At 38.8% G+C, this 20,696-nt stretch overlaps 1 protein-coding gene across 1 annotated transcript in view; it reads left to right on the top strand.

Annotated features, from left to right (window-relative positions):
* The window catches only part of LOC114669075 (transmembrane protein 132C-like), a 168,711-nt gene that overhangs the window by 115,961 nt on the left and 32,054 nt on the right, over positions 1–20,696 (top strand). The gene's annotated exons all lie outside the window — the stretch shown is intronic.

Genomic DNA, 20,696 nt, shown 5'->3' with positions numbered 1-20,696 from the left:
ACTTACAGTGAATTATGAGAGGCTGCAAAAAATGTCAGCCTAAAAGCCAATGTTAGTTTGTTTTTTTTTACTTATTCACATATTAGATCTGTGACCAGAGTTAAGTTCTAAATCAATCTGATATCTAGTTCAAAGGTCATATGGACCATTTTAAACAAAACAATATGGATGATCTTGAAGTGTGTGTATATAAGTAAATAAGCATCATGCCATTTCAGTGCAGCACCCTCACTCAATGGCATCCAGGGGAAAAGTTTCTGTGTTATAATATGAATGGATGGATGGGTGGGTGTGTGTTTGATTTTGCATGAAAGATGATTTTTGCTCAACTCCCTTTTATATAGCATTGTAATTTCTCTAGCACTTTACACATAATCACAGATTAACAAAGGTTAGCAGTAGACACAGTAACAACAATTCATGAATAATAATGTAATAATTCATAAATAATAATTATAAATCACAGAATAATTCATACACCTTCGGGACCTGCTAGTAACACTGTGATGGAATAAATAACTATTAGCAAAACTTTCTTCCAATTCTTTCTTGCACAGTTAATTTGAAAGTAGGAAACATCATTCAATGGAGCTTGAATAATGCCTGTACTGCAATGTTAAAAGCTTAACAAAATGAATAAAAAAGTATTATTTTATTCTTGAGTCAACCATCCATGTAATTTCAAACAAAATTAGTCAATTTCACACTAGATGCTGGAGTTCACCTAATGACACTGGGCATAATGTGAGAAAAAGTCTGCAAAGATGGCAGCTCAATGTAAGGTACACTCTCATACACACAATTAACCTAACACACATTCTGTGGGATGCCAGGAGAAAGCCAAATAGCTGGGAGAAATAAGTATGCAGACATAGGGAGAAAGGTGTACGCTCCTAACAAAATGTAAATGAAATTAGCTTTCTTAGGAAGTGCTATCGCTACTGAAAACATTTTATTAAGAGACCTTGAATTAAGCATAATTAAGCACATTTGTTTCCACTCTCTATAAGAAGTATACAAATTGTATTTGTGTTTTTGTATTTTCTTTCAATTGTCTTTTAAGATATTTCAAAATCTCTTAACATTGTTTTGTATGCTGGGCACTAGCGAACAACATATTTCAAAAGGGATTGTGTATGTGTATATATATATATATATATACATATATGTAACCCACCTGCCCAAAGATGCCCCTTTTGCTGGCCTGAGACTTTTCTGCATTTAAGTGGGTTTTCTGTTTTAGACAGAACACTCTCAGACACCAGGTCAATAAAGTGATGAAATAAGGTAATAAGTTTAAAATAGACCAATTCAGGTATTGTCCATATGTCTGCTTTCTGTGCCGTGACAAATTAAGACCATGTTACTGTCATGATATATAATGTTAAATAAATATTATGCTAATAGTCAACCTGGTAAATTCCTGAACATTGCTTCATATTTTCAACCACTGCTTTATATTACTGTTCAGTCAATCAATGGAATCATAAAAAGCTCATGCAGAGAAGTTCACAGCATGCATCTTTCTAAGTGCTCACTCAAATGGAGTTCTCTCCAACAGACAAATGCTGTGCCATTACAATGACTTGCTTTACCAATGCTTTCTCAAAGCTATCTTTTCTTAATTTGGATTTATGGAGACAAATGCCTAAACATGCACTTATTTGCTAGACATTTGAAGTACTGCCAGTTCTCTGGAATGTGATAAGCATCCTCTATACTGTATATTACAGAGTTTGTGTACCATTATTTCTTAGAAATGCAGTTTGTTGATTATGTCTTTTTTTACCCTCGTTAATTTCTTTGTCATTTGTTTCCTTATAGTCACTTTAGTTTAGTAATACATAACATCAGCCAAGGACTTTATTGATGGAAAGGTTGTGACAATGATAAACAGCCTGGGGACCAAGAAATACAGATTTGTCTCTGCCTCCATGGATATTGATAAAGATTTTGGCATGCTCTTCTCCTAGCAGCATTACTTTATAATAAGCACCCTAAGCATCAACAAATAAAGAAACAATGAACTAGAATGAGTGCAGACTAGAAAGTATGATTTCACAGGTTTTTGAATAAAACAGAATTTGTGACTTTAGGCGTTAATGCACATGAGGTGTCGGAGAATGGCTAGTGGTAAATATTATAACATTAGGGAGTATCTTCATGATGTTTATCCATGCTTTGAGTAATGTTAAGGTGTCTGATCACAATAAACAAATAAAAAAATTCCAGTAGCATAAATAACGAAACCCAAAAAGGAGGGATCAATATGGAGAACATAAAGTATAAAGAACAGCCAGAAGTAAAACAATTATGTGCCCCTCTCTGTCAAGTATCAATAAAACTCAACTTTCTTACCTCTTGTCTCTCTCTTTGTATTCTCCATGACCCTGATATGTTAGCATCATCATTCAGCTTTCATTCCAAAGTCCCTCCCTACTCAAGTCCCATAATGCCATGAGGTGACTTGTGACTTTAAACTTGCTCATGAGGTCAATTCCAGTCAAAATCTTGAAAGACTAACTTCATCAGAGTCTGCCTTTTATGTTGCTCGAAGGATGCCAGGCAAGTGTAGCCTCTAGTGGCCCCTTGTTGTTCTTGCACCAGTGCAGTCCAAGTAGCTGTTCATGGAGGTCATTGCAGCAACTTAGTTGCCCATTCCCTTATAAGAGGGCTCCTACTGGCTGAACTGAAGTGTCCTGACCTCTTGGCAGTTCTTTCTGACTTTGGAAACAGTCAATTTCTTAGCCTGGGACATTCTACTGCCATCTGCTGGCCACAAAGACTTCCAGACTTCATGGTCTCTCTCACTCTCTCTTTAGATGGATCAGGCTCTCACCACATCTTCTGGATCATCTAACCTTTTATCTTTTTTTTTTTTTTTTAAGAATCACACTCAGTCCCTATCTTTCCTGTTTCAGCACCCCTGATTGTTTCACTTCCAAGCACCTCACATGAGACACTTACATTCTTCTGGGATTTGACTTAATATGTAGTGAAACAGGACATAATGTTTTGGGCAGGACAGTGTTAGTTGTGTGTGTCAGCAGGAGGGTTTTGAATGAAACTGGTTACTACTCTTCAGTCTACAGTCCTCTGCCTTCCTCCTCTGACATGCTGAGTCTCTCTCTCATTGTTAAGGTGGATGTTTCTGTCTCTCTGTAGTTTTACATGGAGAGCTTCCCTCTAGTCTCTACCGCATGGTCCACAATCTCACCAGGCCTTCAAAGGGCATCTTTCACTCAATAGAGTCTCTCAGTATTAGCTTTTATGTTGCAGAATCTGAGCCAAAAGAGTGGAAAGAGGCCTTTCATCCTTAGTTGGCAACACAAAGAACAATTAGAAATCAGGCAAATAAAGAAAAGCTACAAGGTGATAGGTAAAGACACAGAAATATATAATTTCCACTTAAATCTATAATCTAAAAGAACATTAAAAGACACCCAAAAATCTCCAAATGCACTAACAAGCACTAAATTTTAAAAAATAAATAAATAAAACACTGAACTACCTGTAGATTAAGGGCTTTCACAGAGGTTTACAAGCACTATTGTGGAGCATTCAACAGTCTCAGTGCTCCATTTATATTTGTTCCGATCATCCTATTACATGACTGGTCCATAATAAGTGTTGCCAAGCAACAGATGCAGATGAGTGAGGCCAAGGAGGCCAGGGTGGAGTCCATGAGTGCTTTTCCCACATGAGACGGAGGTATCAATACCCTTGGCAAGGTGACTGTTGACTTACTGGTCTTTAGAGAAGGATTAGGCCGATGGGTGGACATCAGGGCAACTTTACAACATTCCAGTAGAGCCAACTACACTAAAAAAACTCATTTTTACTTACATGACTTTGTATTTTTTACCAGCTGTGGCATTTGACTTTTAATAGACAAAATTCCTTATAAAGAAAGCAACTACTGATAGATGTTTAGAAAACTGAATGTTTTTTTTAATCTGTTAAAACACATGAGATATTTTCTTTGGATGTATTTTTTTTATCTGCCACATACATCAAGTTTGGTCCTGGAGGGCTGCAATACAGGTTTTTGTTCCAACCCAAAGTGAACATGAGGACACCTGTCATAGAGTAAAGAGAGGCATGTGCAGCTGTGCTTTGCACCTTTTGGTTGTAGGTTATTGTATTTTCATTTTTTGCATTTTGATAATGAAATCCTACAATTTTTTGATTGTTAATAGATGGAAATGCAATTAAAATATAAACTCATGGATAATCCTTAGATAGATAGATAAATACTTTATTCAACCCATCAGGAAAGTCTTGCCAATATCTGGACTGCCACTCATGCTTCAGAACTCTCCATTAATTATATCCCTCTAACCCTGATGCAAGCTTTTGTTCATTTGTATTGGTCATGCTTCTCTCTTAATAATAAAAAAAATATTAATTAATACATATGCTGTAGCAAGGCAGTTGGCTAGGATTAAAACTGAATTAGCCAGCAATTTGAACTAATCTTGCCTTCACAGAATGTTATGTAATGTTTTTTTGTAATTTTAATCATGTGCAACAAGTAGTATCTCAGTGATCACGGTACACAGATTTTCTGAGAGTGAGCTGTAAAGAAGAGGCTGTAGTTTAATTTTTTGCTGGAGGGTGGACACTCACTAGTTAATATGGTGCATTTCTAAAGAGAATACCATCCTAAGGTGCTTCATTGATACGTTAACAGTGCAGAAGTATTTACTCTATAAACAGTAAGCACATACATATTTTTGAAGTCAGTGCAGTGTATATTTTCTCAGATATGGGCAATTTGAGTTTATGTAAACTTTTATGCATATGAATAAAAATATCTAATATAAACACACAATTCTGGGACAACAGTTAGAAAGTAAACCTTTCAAGACAAACTTGGGGCTCCTAGTGGCGTCACTGTATCCAGGAGTAGACAGTATACAGAAGTCATTAAAAGGAATAGTAGGGTAATAACTACAGTTCTATACAGTAGATCCCACTTTGTGTAGGGTGAAAAGTTAAATAAGCTTAAGGTAAAGTCATGTAACCTGTTTGAGATTCCACATCTACAATACTGTATATGCCAGTGATACAGTTCTCAAGTTCAGTCCTGCGGGACCACTAAGGTTGCGGACTTTTATTCCAAACAATTTGGCAACCAGTGCAACAAGCTGAATTTGCTCAAACTGAATGTCACAGCCCATTAATGTAACACTCACCTGCACACCCATAACTGACAGCAGCAGATCTCTTATTCAAGCCAGAAGTAGTTCTTATATGTGTTTGGATGGTTATTGATTGTGTTTTATACTGTATGTACAGTATATACTTTATATGTATTTTTTCCTTGAGCTTTTGTAAAATCTATCTATCTATCTATCTATGTATCCTTTTTAAATTATCTCATTATTTAGTGAGCTCCTCCTATTATTTTCATATTCTAAGAAATTCTAAAATATTTGTATATTCGCCAAAACATAAAATGCTTAGTTTTTCTTTCCTATAGTGTTAACATTCTTAATAGTACCCAAATTCTATTAACATGAATAGGTAAAGGGTAGCAATTACCTCAGTGCCAATTTCACATGTAAGAAAGTTTGCTTAATAAGCAGACAAGTTAAATAGGCAGTGAAGTTATTACTCCCATTTAGCATTCACTGTTGTATACACATGTGTTGGTACTGCACTGCTCATTGCTAATTATCAACATTTGGATACAATTAAGAGGACAAACTATTAAGAAAGGGGTAAATAAAAAAACTCGCAAAAGAAGTTTAAGCATATAAAGCTATGACAAAGAATCTAAATGTTTACAAACTTACACACACACACATATATATATATATATATATATATATATATATATATATATATATATATATATATATATATATATATATATATATATTGTCACAAGAACGACCATGAGACATCAAGAAGGTTTGGGGCAGCCACCCATTTAATCCATTACGGCTGCAAAAGAGATCAAAATTGGCATACATGTTCATTCAACCGAGTCCAAAACAGAACTCGCTTCTTCAGACAGTATGGCGGCTTTTAAAGGCCAGCTAAGGAAGTGACGTCATCAGCCCCGGAACCGGAAGGAACGTCATTGGCTGCCCCAGAGCCGGGCGGGATTTCCCTAGAATGGTCTGCAACAGATTGAGAGGGAAAATTAGTACACTCCGCCACCCCCTGGCCTGGCATGGAATTACCTGTATTTAAGCCCTTTGGCTGTCTCCTAAACACACGTGTGTGACAATACCAATCCCGGGCAGGGTGCCAACCCACCGCAGGACACACACAAACACACCCACACACCAAGCACACACTAGGGCCAATTTAGAATTGCCAATCCACCTAACCTGCATGTCTGTGGACTGTGGGAGGAAACCGGAGTGCCCGGAGGAAACCCACGCAGACACGGGGAGAACATGCAAACTCCACGCAGGGAGGACCCGGGAAGCGAACCCAGGTCCCCAGGTCTCCCAACTGCGAGGCAGCAGCGCTACCCACTGCGCCACCGTGCCGCCCAAGTTACTTTATGTGTTGTGAAATATAGAAAGGCAATTTCCGTAAAGTTTATTGAGATACACTTGAAGGACTTCTTAAAAAATAACTAGCTAGTATCTGTGCATAGGAACAGGAGCTGATATAGGCTACATAAACTGTCTAGAATGGCATTTTCAAATTACCATTACAAAGGTTTTAAAGATTTTGAAAATATGCCAGTTACAGAAGGAATTAGTCCCTTGAGAGGATGAAAATGAAACAGAGAAATATAAAAGTCCATCTGCATTTTTTTTATTCAATAGACAACATTGCCATTCTAACATAAAGTTCAGGCAGTTCCACAGACTGAATGCAACTGCCCCAATTATAACTGTCTGATAAATTCAGCAACTTTCGCATTGTACAACTTAAGGTGGCCCTTCATACAGTTTGACATGACTAAGCAATCTTTCTAACATAATTTAGACAGGATGTTCATTATAAGAATATAACTACTTTCCTTAAACTATCAAACGGTAACCTGCTAGTTCAATAAAAGCAGGAGCCATGTAGTCTCTGTTTAACTTGCGATCAGTCCTGGGTCAAATCATTCAGCATTTTCTTTTTTACATCCAAAGTGAGACTGCAAAAATCAAAGATAACGCTGAAGAGGTCTGTGCAATTGTTGTTAACTTACAATTCACACTACCTCAGTCTGTCAAGTGCGCTGGTATCCCTTTGAGCATGAAATGCAGTACAAATGCGCAAAGAAAAAAAATGTAGCCACAATAACAGATAAAATCTGGCAGTTAATTCCATGTTCAGATGTGGAAATTAGTTTTGTACACATGGGCTTTCTTTTTAAATTGCTTTCTTGATATGAAATGTTAAACACTTCCTTATGCAATAGCTGCACATTTATTGTCTTGAAATATTACACCTAAGGTGAATCTTCTATATCACTTTATATTTTTTAAAGCGCATATCTGATATATATTAAACGTCAAGAACAGACAATGATCACATCTGGGCTGCAGCATTACTGTTTCATCTCTGTCTTATTCCACTTAGGACATGCAGTGGTTTACCCAAGAAACTAGTGTGTACAGCAAGAAACAAATAGACACACAGTGTGTGCTGTTCATGGTGCTCTTCATGGGTGCATCAAAGCTAAAACCATCAACAGTTAATCACCTTCTACATCTGAACACATCTGAGTCTTTAGCCTCCATCACAAGTCACAAAGCATATCTACAACAAGGAAAATTGCTAACTTGTGTAATGCTGTACATGTAGGGGAGCTCTGAAACTGTAAATATAGATGAATACTGGCAATAAAAGAAATGTCTGTGCTTATTTACAGTGGTTAAAAAACAGATTTAAATTATTAATAAGAACATTTTACAAAGTAATAATATAATAATAATAATTTTTTGCATTTATATAGCGCTTTTCTCACTACTCAAAGCGCTCAGCAATTGCAGGTTAAGGGCCTTGCTTAAGGGCCCAACAGAGCAGAGTCCCTAATGGCATTGACGGGATTCGAACCGGCAACCTTCCGATTGCCAGTGCAGATGGCCAAATAACAGGCATATAAATAAAGCTCTTACGACACAAGTGGCATACTTTACACTTATTTATGCAATGATTCCTCTAAATAATAATTCATTAATTAACCCTTGGATTCAGCACCATGTGTTGACCCTTTTACAGGAGTAACTGCACGTAAGCAATTACTGTAACTTTCAGGAAAAATGTTTTACCTCCTCGTCAATGCGAAATGTGAAATCTCACAATTCTCCATTCTTCTTTGTAAACCATTCAGTTGTGGACTGATTCAAGTGGTTTTGATTTTTTCAGTAAGTATCTTCTGAAACAAAGATAAATGCATGGTGGACTCAAAAACAGCATGGTCCCCAGTTCCCAAAGTAGTACGAGTTAATGAAGCTTCACCATGAGGTACATTTGGCATAGCACTCTCCACAAGTGTGGATTTTTTAAATATTTTTATTTATTTATTTATTTTTTGACTTCTCTGAATATGTTTGCATCTGCCAGTGACTTTGAATTTTGTGACAGATAATCTAATGTACTTGAACTTTATACCCAATTACAGAGTATTACAGAGATGTAATAACAGTGAGGATGAGAACAAATATTAAAAAGGCCTTATTTGTATCATTTATAATGTTAATACTGCAGATATTTGTTATTTGAAGACATTTGAAAATAATGCCATTAAGCAATGTACAAGGCAGTCTCAGCACCTTAGTTAAATAACAGATAATGATCCCACATATAGTTGTGTACTTTACAGAAGTTCAGTGTTGACAGGCATTGCTAGTGTCATCAAAGGATATCAAATATTAACCTGTGGGGATTTTTCTCAGCAGGTAAAGGAATGCTAGGTAAACAGATGGCACTCAGATGCACAATCCAGGACTAAGTCACTTAGACTAAGAACTTGAGAGAATGAGAGAAATCCAGACCAGAAGTATCAACGTTCCTCTGAGAGCTAGTGTGCGAAAACAGTGGAGTGTACTGACTGCAAGAGCGTGGTAATGTGAGGTCTGAGAATGATCGACATCTTTTTAAATAAGACGCACTCACGTCTTGGTAGGAGGGGGTGTGGTAGTGTGGCGAGAGCAGCTCACTAAGCAGTTCACTAAGTGCACAGGTGTAGGATCATCCATGACCCTAACTGGTGCCGAGAGCTGCTAATCAACACAGCTGTGCCACGTGCCCATTTTAAAAGGGGAAGCAAGAGTGAGAGAGAGGAAAAAAGTATCGAAAAAGAAAAGACGGAGGTTAAAAGAAAGAAAGAAAGAAAGAAAGAAAGAAAGAAAGAAAGAAAGAAAGAAAGAAAGAAAGAAAGAAAGAAAGAAAGAGTTTGAGTTTTAAATATACCTTTTATTAAACATTCAACAATCAATACAAAAATCAACAAACCAACAAAAAAAAGAACATCCTATGTAACCTAGTAATGAGTAATTTGCTGTAGATTCATAATAAGTAATTCACAAAACAAAAACACACTCCTCATTAACAATTTTACAAATTGCATTCATTGCACACCACTTTTCTATAAATGTTTGCAAATTGTGGGTCATCCTATAAAACTTGAAATCTAATAAAATTCGTATTTTTAATTGTGCTTTAAAGAACCCCACAAAGTCAGACTTCCTGTCACTCTTAATTTTTTCCTTCTTGGTGATATAAATGGCAAGCTTAGCTTGGCCCAATAAAAAATTTGCTAATCTACTAACATTCTTTTTTGCTCTCACATTAGCACAACCATATATAAAAACCTGATTGGTAAAATAAACACCCAAAACATTAAAAACACTGCCAAGTACAGATAAAAGAGGTTGAATCCTAAAACAGTAAAGAAAACAGTGAAAAACAGTCTCTCTCTGTTGGCAAAAAGGACACATCTCTGAGATGTTGGAGTTAAGTAAAGACAAAAAAGAGTTAACTGCCACAATCCCATGAACAATTCTCCACTGCAGATCGCCAGTTCTCTTATTCAATGGTGGACTGTACAGACTTTCCCAAATGGGGTACAGCAGTGTCAGCAAAAGGATGACAACAGCAGCAGAGCCTGTTATAAATAATGTAATAGTGGAACAAGAAAGAAAGAAAGAAAGAAAGAAAGAAAGAAAGAAAGAAAGAAAGAAAGAGTTTGAGTTTTAAATATACCTTTTATTAAACATTCAACAATCAATACAAAAATCCACAAACCAACAAAAAATAGAACATCCTATGTAACCTAGTAATGAGTAATTTGTTGTAGATTCATAATAAGTAATTCACAAAACAAAAACACACTCCTCATTATCAAGTTTACAAATTGCATTCACTGTACACCACTTTTCTATAAATGTTTGCAAATTGTGGGTCATCCTATAAAACTTGAAATCTAATAAAATTCGTATTTTTAATTGTGCTTTAAAGAACCCCACCAAGTCAGACTCCCCTTCACTCTTAATTTTTTCCTTCCTGGTGATATAAATGGCAAGCTTAGCCTGGCCCAATAAAAAATTCGCTAATCTACTAACATTCTTTTTAGCTCTCACATTAGCACAACCATATATAAAAACCTGATTGGTAAAATAAACACCCAAAACCATAAAAACACTGCCAAGTACAGATAAAAGAGGTTGAATCCTAAAACAGTAAAGAAAACAGTGAAAAACAGTCTCTCTCTGTTGGCAAAAAGGACACATCTCTGAGATGTTGGAGTTAAGTAAAGACAAAAAAGAGTTAACTGCCACAATCCCATGAACAATTCTCCACTGCAGATCGCCAGTTCTCTTATTCAATGGTGGACTGTACAGACTTTCCCAAATGGGGCCGACACCCTCCACCCCTCCCAGTTTATCCCTCCAGGGTGTATCCGGGTATCTGCATAGTTGGGACTGGTATCGAGCCTGGACACACACATTATAAAGCTCCTTCCCTTCCGCAGAGTCAAAAGGAAGATATTTAGTTCTTCTCCTGTTGTTTTCCTCCATCGTGTTCTCATTGGCATTAATTAACAAATTTGGAAATGCAGACAAAGGCTCTGGATAATCTGTAGCTTTGAAAAAGTCTTTCAAGAAATCCTTAGCTGTTGAAGGTATATTCAAAAAGATCTGCTGCAAAAATCTTTCTGCTGTGCGCACAGAGCTCAGTCCTAAAGCTGCAGCCACCGTCTCTGGGCTCAGCCAACTGAGTAGCTGTGGTTGAATCAAATTTTTAATTTGTAGAATACCAGCCCTGATCAGGCGTTGTTTCAGAGATGTTGACTCTACTGCCATGGTAGAGACAATTGGCAACTCTAAACTCCAATATAAATTCAACGATTTTTCCTCTAACCGACAGTTCAACTGTTGCCAGATTCTTAATAAACTCCGGTAAAAGTCTGACACATTACCAATGGGGAAGGAATCACTGTCCATTAAGAAAAGTGCTCGGTCCAATTTCAGGTTGCCAACTTGGCGCAGGAGAGCACATGCTAGTGGCTTCCAAGACACAGCCATATGACCATAGAGCAGTTTTTGCAGAGTTTGTAGTCTGAACGCATTTTTCCTGCTACAGATGTCCACCAGTCCTTGTCCTCCTGCACTCCTGGGCAAGTACAAAACACCTTGATACAGCCAATGCTTCCCATTCCAAAAAAAACTAATCAACTCCCGTTGCACTTCAGTAATCAGTTCTGGTGGGGGTTCCAGGCATGCCAACCTGTGCCACAGAGCAGATGCAACAAGGTTGTTTATGATTAGCGTCCTTCCTCTATATGACAGTTGGGGAAGTAGCCATCTCCAGCGTTGTAAACGGTTTCTGACCTTTTCTGCAACGCCTTCCCAATTCTTAATGTCACTGTTTATGCCTCCCAGATGTAATCCCAGGTATTTAATTCCATCTCTTGTCCATTTCAGTCCAGATGGCAATGAAGGAAAAGGACCCATCCAGTTACCCAATAGTACTGCAGAGCTCTTGGTCCAATTTACTTTAGCTGATGACACCTTTTGGAACTCATCCAGCACGGATACCAGCCCATCCACATCTTGTTGTTTTGCAACTAATACTACGAGATCATCTGCATATGCTGAGACCTTCAAAGGCACTGAACACTCAGGGACAGTCAGTCCACCCACCACTTCCCTTAATTTGATCAGCAGGGGTTCTATAGCCAGGGCATACAACATGCCAGACAAGGAGCAACCCTGTCTAATCCCTCTATCTACTTTGAAAGGAGCGCTCAGTCCACCATTGATTTTCAGTACACCCTGAATGTCACTATAGAGCACCTGAACCATGGAAACAAAGCAGGGAGGGAAACCAAATCCCATTAGTACTCGCCAAAGGTATTGATGCTCCACCCGATCAAAAGCCTTCTCCTGGTCCAAGGAAATTAGACCACCACGTAATCCAAATAGTTTACAGATGTCAAATGTATCCCTGATAAAAAAGATGTTATCATATATGGACCTGTTTGGCACACAGTAAGTCTGATCAGGGTGAATGACATGCCCCAACACCTCCTTCATTCTTGTAGCCAACACTTTAGAAAATATTTTATAGTCAGTACAAAGCAAGGCTACTGGCCTCCAGTTCTTAATATTACAGAGATCACCTTTTTTTGGAATGAGGGCAACAACAGCTCTTCTACAGCTCAAGGGGAGGAGACCTTTATCTAAGCACTCTTGAAGAACCGCAAGTAGGTCTGGTCCGATGAACTCCCAAAACAACCTGTAGAATTCGACAGTAAGTCCATCAATACCTGGAGCTTTCCCAGTGTTTAAACTTGCCAATGCCCGTGAGAGTTCTTCAAGGGTAAGCCCTCTCTGTAAAGCTGGTAACTCCTCCTCTGGCACCTGCGGCAGCCCCTTAGTAAAACCCGAACAAGCAGTGTCCTGTTCCACCAGCTCAGATGAGAAAAGTTTAGAATAAAAATCAACAGCAAATGCCCTAATATGAGAAGAGCTTGTCATCTCACTTCCAGAGGGGTCACGCAAACAATGAATCATTCTGCTTTGGCCCTGTTTTCTTTCCAGTCCAAAAAAGTACTTGGTTGGAGCATCACACTCAGTTTCTGCTTGAAAACGGGCTCTAACCAAAGCACCTTGGACTTTATAATCAGTCAGTTGTGCGAGGGCAGCCTTTCTCACTTTCAACATGTCCAGGTGCTCACTGCCCTTAGAGGAGTCAAAGTCCTGCTGGAGTGCTGTTATCTCTTCCTCCAGTTCTTTCATAGAATCATTCAAACTCCTTGTGACATTCAGAGTATACTGCTGACAAAACTGGCGAATCTGCACTTTACCAACATCCCACCACTGACCCAGAGAAGAGAACTGACATATCCTTTCCCGCCACTGTGTCCAAAAGTACCTAAAACAATTTTTAAAATGGGAGTCCTGACATAAAAGCTCATTAAAATGCCAATGAGAGCTTTTTGACTTTAAAGATGACATAAGAACATTGCAGGTAACTAATGCATGATCTGAAAGACTTGTAGGCACAATGACACATGAATTAAAACGGTTAAGATGATGGTTAAAAGTATAAAACCGATCAAGCCTGGCAAGTGAAAGAGTGCCACCTCGCACCTGTGCCCACGTGTACTGCCTGTCTCCCTCATTCAGGGCCCTCCACACATCCTTCAATTCATATCGCTCAATGAGCGCTTTCAGCTCTCTGGCAGATCGCGGGTGGGGTTCTGCATGGTTTCTGTCCAATGCGTCAGTAAGGGTGCAGTTAAAATCCCCACCTAAAAACACACATTCATCCGGGTCACACTCTGCTAAAGTACTCTCAAGACATTTAAAAAATCGCACTCTTTCACTGCCAATTGTTGGAGCATAAACGTTAATAAAAACCAACCGGCTGTTGTCCACTTCAACCTTTACTTTAAGCAGCCGCCCTTTTATTACTTCGTAGGCAGACACCGATGCCGGACACATTTGTTTAGATATACCAATGGCAACACCAGCGCTACGTGTAGACCCGTGACTAAAAAACACATCTCCTCCCCAGCATTTCTGCCACTCAATTTCGAGAGCATTTTCGCTGTGCGTCTCCTGCAGGTAAGCCACTGTCAGATGCTTCCCTCTCAGGAAGTCGCACACTTTCGCTATCTTGAGAGGGCTCTTACAACCGGCAACATTAAGACTCCCAATTTTAAAATCGTACATTGGTAAAATAAATAATGGAACCAAAACAAATGTTATAAAACCATTAAGTAATATAAAAAATGTTGATTCTTTAGCCATTATTAACAAGTTGTTAAATTAGCAGAGGTACGTAATTTTCTTAAAATACTTCTAAGCCTCCACCCCTCCTTGTCTGAAAAAACCTCAGTGCCCGATCTTTGCTTCATTAACCGTTTAACGGAGGAAATAAATAATTTAACATCTGGAAAAAAGTTCTGTACATCCACTCTTTTCCCCTTTGTTTCAATCAGAAAGGCTCTAATTCTGTAGAATCCATATCCTTCTGTGGTGTCCTGACTACTTTCTGACACAACAGAGGAATCAGTTAAATAACCGTCCTCCCCACAATCTGAAACCGAGGACGCTTCCGTGTCAACCGCAGCTGCAGTCTCCTCAAAGCTTCTTTTTTTAGAAGCAACTTGCTCATCTGCCCCACAGTGTCTTTTAACAGCCTTTGGTGTTTTGAAAGTACTGTCGGAGCCGACACTCTCCATGTCCATATCGCCCCATATGCTTGTGACCACCGATTCTGTAGCAGTGTCCGATACCTCCAAGACACCCGACTCATTAGCAGCGTTTCCAGACTCTAATACAGGGGTGTCCTGATTTCCATTATACTCATTTAATTTGGGATCAGCATCAAGCGAATCGCTGATCAATTGGACCAACGCAGTCTGATCGCTAGCAGCGTCTTCATTCTGAACAGCAGCGATCCCGCCGCTACTTTCTGCCGCGTTATTAACTGCAGACGCCTTCTCTGCCGAATCTGTCTCATCCCCATGGCGGTCGGGGTTCTCATCTATGGTCAGTTGTTTGCCTGATTTTGCAGCTTTAACAACATCTTTGCAATCTCTTGCTACATGACCAGCTTTGCCACATTTAAAGCATTTCATCGGTTCCGAGGTGACAAAAATAACGTATTCGTAACCGTCCACTCGGAACCTCAACGCTACGTTTAACTCATCCGCTGTATTTTTTAAAATCATTAAAACTTGCCTCCGAAAAGACATCACATGCTTCAACTGGGGTGCTTTACATCCTAAAGGTATACGTTTAATCTGTGAGATTAACTGTCCATAGCGAGATAGCTCTCTTTCAAGGGTCTCGTTAGATAGAAAAGGAGGTACATTAGATAGGGTAATCTTTTTTGCCGGAGTTGTAAGAGGCATTACGGGAGTTAAAGTGTCTTTTATAACAACTCCATTTTCTACCAGTCTATGGACAAAATCCGTTGTGGCAACAAACACAACCACCGCACTGCTCATTCTTGAGGCTGAACGAACATTGTCACAGCCTATTACATTCCCTACAGCCAATACACATTCTTCTAGAGAACAGTTCGCTTCTGGCATTAGCTTTACTCCATGTTGTCGGGTGAGTTTTTCGAAATCACCGTTCCGAAAACGGACCCCTCCTGAGGAGGCCATTCTGGCCTTCCTCAGAATAAACCACTCCAACCAAAAGATTAACAGTCAGAGACAGAATAATAATTAAGAACAAAAAAGCAGGAAAAAAAAAAACAGTAAAATCACAAACCTTCAAACACTCCCGCTCTCACTCTCACTTTCTCACAAAGCTCCGCCCACTCACCACTCTCGCGAGAGAAAGAAAGAAAGAAAGAAAGAAAGAAAGAAAGAAAGAAAGAAAGAAAGAAAGAAAGAAAGAAAGAAAGAAAGAAAGAAAGAAAGAAAGAAAGAAGAAGCCGGTGCGAGTGAGCTGAGGAGAGCTGGCTTGAGGGAGAGAAAGCAGGAAGCTGGGAAGCGAGCCGCAAAGAGGAGTGTGTGCTGACACTCTGGGGGGTGGTTGGAATGGGTCACTCCAGCTGAGTGAAGGCAGCGGAGGTCGAGGAGGCGGCTTGGGAGGAGAGCCCCAGTGTGACTGCCCTTGCCATTGGGGACCCAAGCCAAGGTCTGGAGATGGAGCCTTTCCGTAGCCATGGAACAGCAGGGACCCGGACCTGAGGAAGGTCAGCTGCATCTGCTGTTAGGGCGACACCTGTGCTGCCAGGTTCAGGATAATAATAATATTAATAATTCTTTACATTTATATAGCGCTTTTCTCACTACTCAAAGCGCGGGATAAGCAGAAGAGCCACCAGTGAGGAAGAAAGCACCAGGCTTTCTAGTAAAGACGGTAACCAGCCAGTGGATTTTAACCTCATTTTAAAGAATATTTATTTATTGTGATTTTAACCTCCACAGATACAACTTTTTATGGATTATTTATTTATTATTGATATAGGAGCACTACACTTTTGCACACTTTTGGATTGTTTTTAATAAAAGCACTGAACCTTTTTGTACTTTCATCTTGCTTCATGTGGTGTCCTTATTTGTACAGCTCATCCTAGTCATGACTATCGATGGTGTCGGGTTCAAGAGGCTCCCAAATGAGAAGAGAGAGCATGGAGCTGGACTCGCACCATCACAACTGGACACAGCAGTTTAAAGTAAAATAGACAGGCCAAGTTTGTAACCAAGAGGGGAGGAATTAAATAAACAAAGACCAGAACGTGAGACAAAATTTTAGATTGAGAAGTGTAGCAAGATCTGAAAACCCTTACCTACTCTACTCCACTCCACTTCAGACAGTGAGAGAACGAGAAAGAAAGAAAGAAAGAAAGAAAGAAAGAAAGAAAGAAAGAAAGAAAGAAAGAAAGAAAGAAAGAAAGAAAGAAAGAAAGAAAGAAAGAAAGAAAGAAAGAAAGAGTAATTATTAACTTTTAGTCATAGAGCATGCAATAATTATACATGTATCCTTAGTACCTAAACTTTTTTCAATTGCTATTAGATAGATAGATAGATAGATAGATAGATAGATAGATAGATAGATAGATAGATAGATAGATAGATAGATAGATAGATAGATAGATACTTTATTAATCCCAAGGGGAAATTCACATACTCCAGCAGCAGCATACTGATAAAGAACAATATTAAATTAAACAGTGATAACAATGCAGGTATACAGACAGATAATAACTTTGTATAATGTTAACGTTTACCCCCCCGGGTGGAATTGAAGAGTCGCATAGTGTGGGGGAGGAACGATCTCCTCAGTCTGTCAGTGGAGCAGGACGGTGACAGCAGTCTGTCACTGAAGCTGCTCCTCTGTCTGGAGATGATCCTGTTTAGTGGATGCAGTGGATTCTCCATGATTGACAGGAGTCTGCTCAGCGCCCGTCACTCTGCCACGGATATCAAACTGTCCAGCTCCGTGCCTACAATAGAGCCTGCCTTCCTCACCAGTTTGTCCAGGCGTGAGGCGTCCCTCTTCATTATGCTGCTTCCCCAGCACACCACTGCGTAGAAGAGGGCGCTCGCCACAACCGTCTGATAGAACATCTGCAGCATCTTATTGCAGATGTTGAAGGACGCCAGCCTTCTAAGGAAGTATAGTCAGCTCTGTCATTTCTTACACAGAGAATCAGTATTGGCAGTCCAGTCCAATTTATCATCCAGCTGCACTCCCAGGTATTTATAGGTCTGCACCATCTGCACACAGTCACCTCTGATGATCACGGGGTCCATGAGGGGCCTGGTCCTCCTAAAATCCACCACCAGGTCCTTGGTTTTGCTGGTGTTCAGTTGTAGGTGGATTGAGTCGCACCATTTAACAAAGTCCTTGATTAAGTTCCTATACTCCTCTTCCTGCCCATTCCTGAAGCAGCCCACGATAGCAGTGATAGCATCACGGAAATAACTTTTAAGTTTCCCTTTAGCTGGCACATACTGGAATACATCATTACAGTGATTAAATGCTATGGTAATTAAAAAACTAAACTAGCATTAAAAAACAAGGGTATGGTACCAGTAATACAAGTGCAGTTTATCTTTCCCTTAGCAGTGTCTCAATCTCAAAGCTTCTTTGTCTCCATCAGCTTATTTAAAACAATTTTGTTCTATTTTCTTTTCTTTTTGACACCACAGTTACAAATGTCATTGTCACTGAAGAACAGTTTTGAGATATTTAATCTTATTCAGGGTATCCCTTATGCTTGTATCAGATAAGGCCTGTAAGACTATTAATTAAGGAAAAAATTATTTTGCCTGTCTAGAAATTGTGTCATTTTGCTCTTTAGGGACTCATTAGAAGACAAAAAAATAGCAATAATCTGTGTAACAAATGCAAACACTTGCTTCCTAATTGAACTTGGCTTTCTGTAATGTATGAGACATGATAAACGAGTGTATTAAGTATAAAACCAGTAAGTCAAAGTACCTCATTAGGATAAATGTTTCATGTGTATTTAAAAGTTTGAAGCTTAAACATACTAATGAGTCATCTTGCAGATGTATCTGTAGTTATTTTTTAATCCAAGTAAGGCTATTTTCATATGCAGGCCAGGATTGAAATCCAGGAAAACTCTCTGGCTCTGTTGAAATTTCACGTTTTGCTTGAGTCTGTGTGTGGTTTACACACAGAATAGTACATGTTAGGCTATCTGGTAACTGTAGATTAGCCGAGAGTGGTATGAGTGTGTCCTATAGTGAAAATGGCGTCCCATCCATGCCTAATTTCCTGCATTATATTCAGTGATTCTTGTCAAGGCTCCAGCTCTCTGTGATTACAGCATGGATACAGAAGATTCAGAAAATTTAATTAATATGTAACATATGTTACTCAATGAATAATCTTTCAAAAATTGTTTTATACAAATATACATGAAATAAATACGTTCACATATCAAAAACAATATACAGTATATGCTCAAATTCCAGCCTACTTTGCATTTTTGTGGATAATCTGGTGTCCTCTCATATCCCTACGGCCGCCTTAGGTTGACTTATTACTCTAAATCAACAATGTCAAACTCAGAACTGAAGAACAACAGTGGCTATAGTTTTGTAGACCAGAGAAACTGTAATGGCTACAAATTAAGAAAGTTGTTGGAATGAAAATCTACAGGCAGTGCAGCCCTCCAGGAACCGAGTTTGACACCTGTGCTGTAATTTGTTACAATGTCTGTTTTCTGAGCTAGGCTGGCATCCCATCCAGGGTTGTCTCCACTCTTGTGCATGGTTTGCCTCTAACACCCAGTTATTAGCATTAAGGCAGGATGGATGCGGCACGGTGGCGCAGTGGGTAGCGCTGCTGCCTCGCAGTTGGGAGATCTGGGGACCTGGGTTCGATTCCCGGGTCCTCCCTGCGTGGAGTTTGCATGTTCTCCCCATGTCTGCGTGGGTTTCCTCCGGGCGCTCCGGTTTCCTCCCACAGTCCAAAGACATGCAGGTTAGGTGGATTGGCGATTCTAAATTGGCCCTAGTGTGTGCTTGGTGTGTGGGTGTGTTTGTGTGTGTCCTGCGGTGGGTTGGCACCCTGCCCAGGATTGTTTCCTGCCTTGTGCCCTGTGTTGGCTGGGATTGGCTCCAGCAGACCCCCGTGACCCTGTGTTCGGATTCAGCGGGTTGGAAAATGAATGAATGGATGAGTATATGTATAATGTTTTTACAAACGTTAACAAGAAGTTAATATTCTTAATATACTATTTTTATTTCAGTCACAATGTTATTCAGCTTGATCAATTAATTGATAATTGATCGTTTTCCTTCTCTAAAAGGACTATCTGACAGACTATATTATTCACTTGTTTGTTTTTTTTTTCTTTTCTCAGTGAACTACTACATTAACAGTTTTGCTTAATTTCAGGAATTGACTTTATCTTCCAAGGTAAAATATGATAGCTATAGTCACAACACCTGTTTACAGGATACATTTCATAGTCCAGAAAAAAGACGTGTAGTTTCCCCGTCCAATATTTCCATCTAAGCTCAGATCAAACGAATAAGTCATGTTGTGGTTTTGTCCCAAGGAAACTTATTTTTAAAATATTTCCTCACAGGGACACTCTCCTGCACTTCTCAAATGAGCTTTCAGGCAGATCAGGATCATATTATCTCTGTGACAGAAAATGGCAAGTAAAATTATGTCATCTGTTAAACTTTAACAGGCTTTTTATTTCTGGAATATATTTAGATTTTGAAATCTTGTTTAAGAGTAACAGTGAAATAAAAGTAAATGTAGAAGCCTTTCTTTAAAATAACAAGAGAAACACAAATTTTGCAAAGATAAAATACTTCATAAAATATGTAACTTCTGAATCATACTATACTGAAAAACTGATTTCAATTTTTAAAAGAATTGTAGAAAGGAACATTTTTTGTGCAACACATAATTTTACTTACATATGATGTTATTTAATATAAATATTAACAAACACTATTCAATTTATCTGGTTCACACATGTACTTGTTAAATAGGATCATGAAATATACTACTCATTTGTTAGCATTACTAAGCTTCCTGCCCATAAGTTGCATTGACCATCTAAATGGTACACTCAGTCTTTCCTCTTAATAGAGGATTCATACAATGATGTTTTCACTTCAAAAAAGTGCCATTATAAATGTATACTTATGTTTTTCATTAATTTTCCTAGTTATAAAATGCTAATAAAGGGGCAAATCAAAGATCTCAGATGTGCTTTTTTCTATCTAGACTTTTCCTACCAGGTAAAAATAAACCCTTTTT

This window comes from Erpetoichthys calabaricus, chromosome 18, assembly GCF_900747795.2.
Source record: "Erpetoichthys calabaricus chromosome 18, fErpCal1.3, whole genome shotgun sequence".
Classification (NCBI taxonomy): Eukaryota; Metazoa; Chordata; class Cladistia; order Polypteriformes; family Polypteridae; genus Erpetoichthys; species Erpetoichthys calabaricus.
Note: the sequence above shows the minus strand (reverse complement) of the source record. Positions and strands in the feature narration are given on the sequence as shown.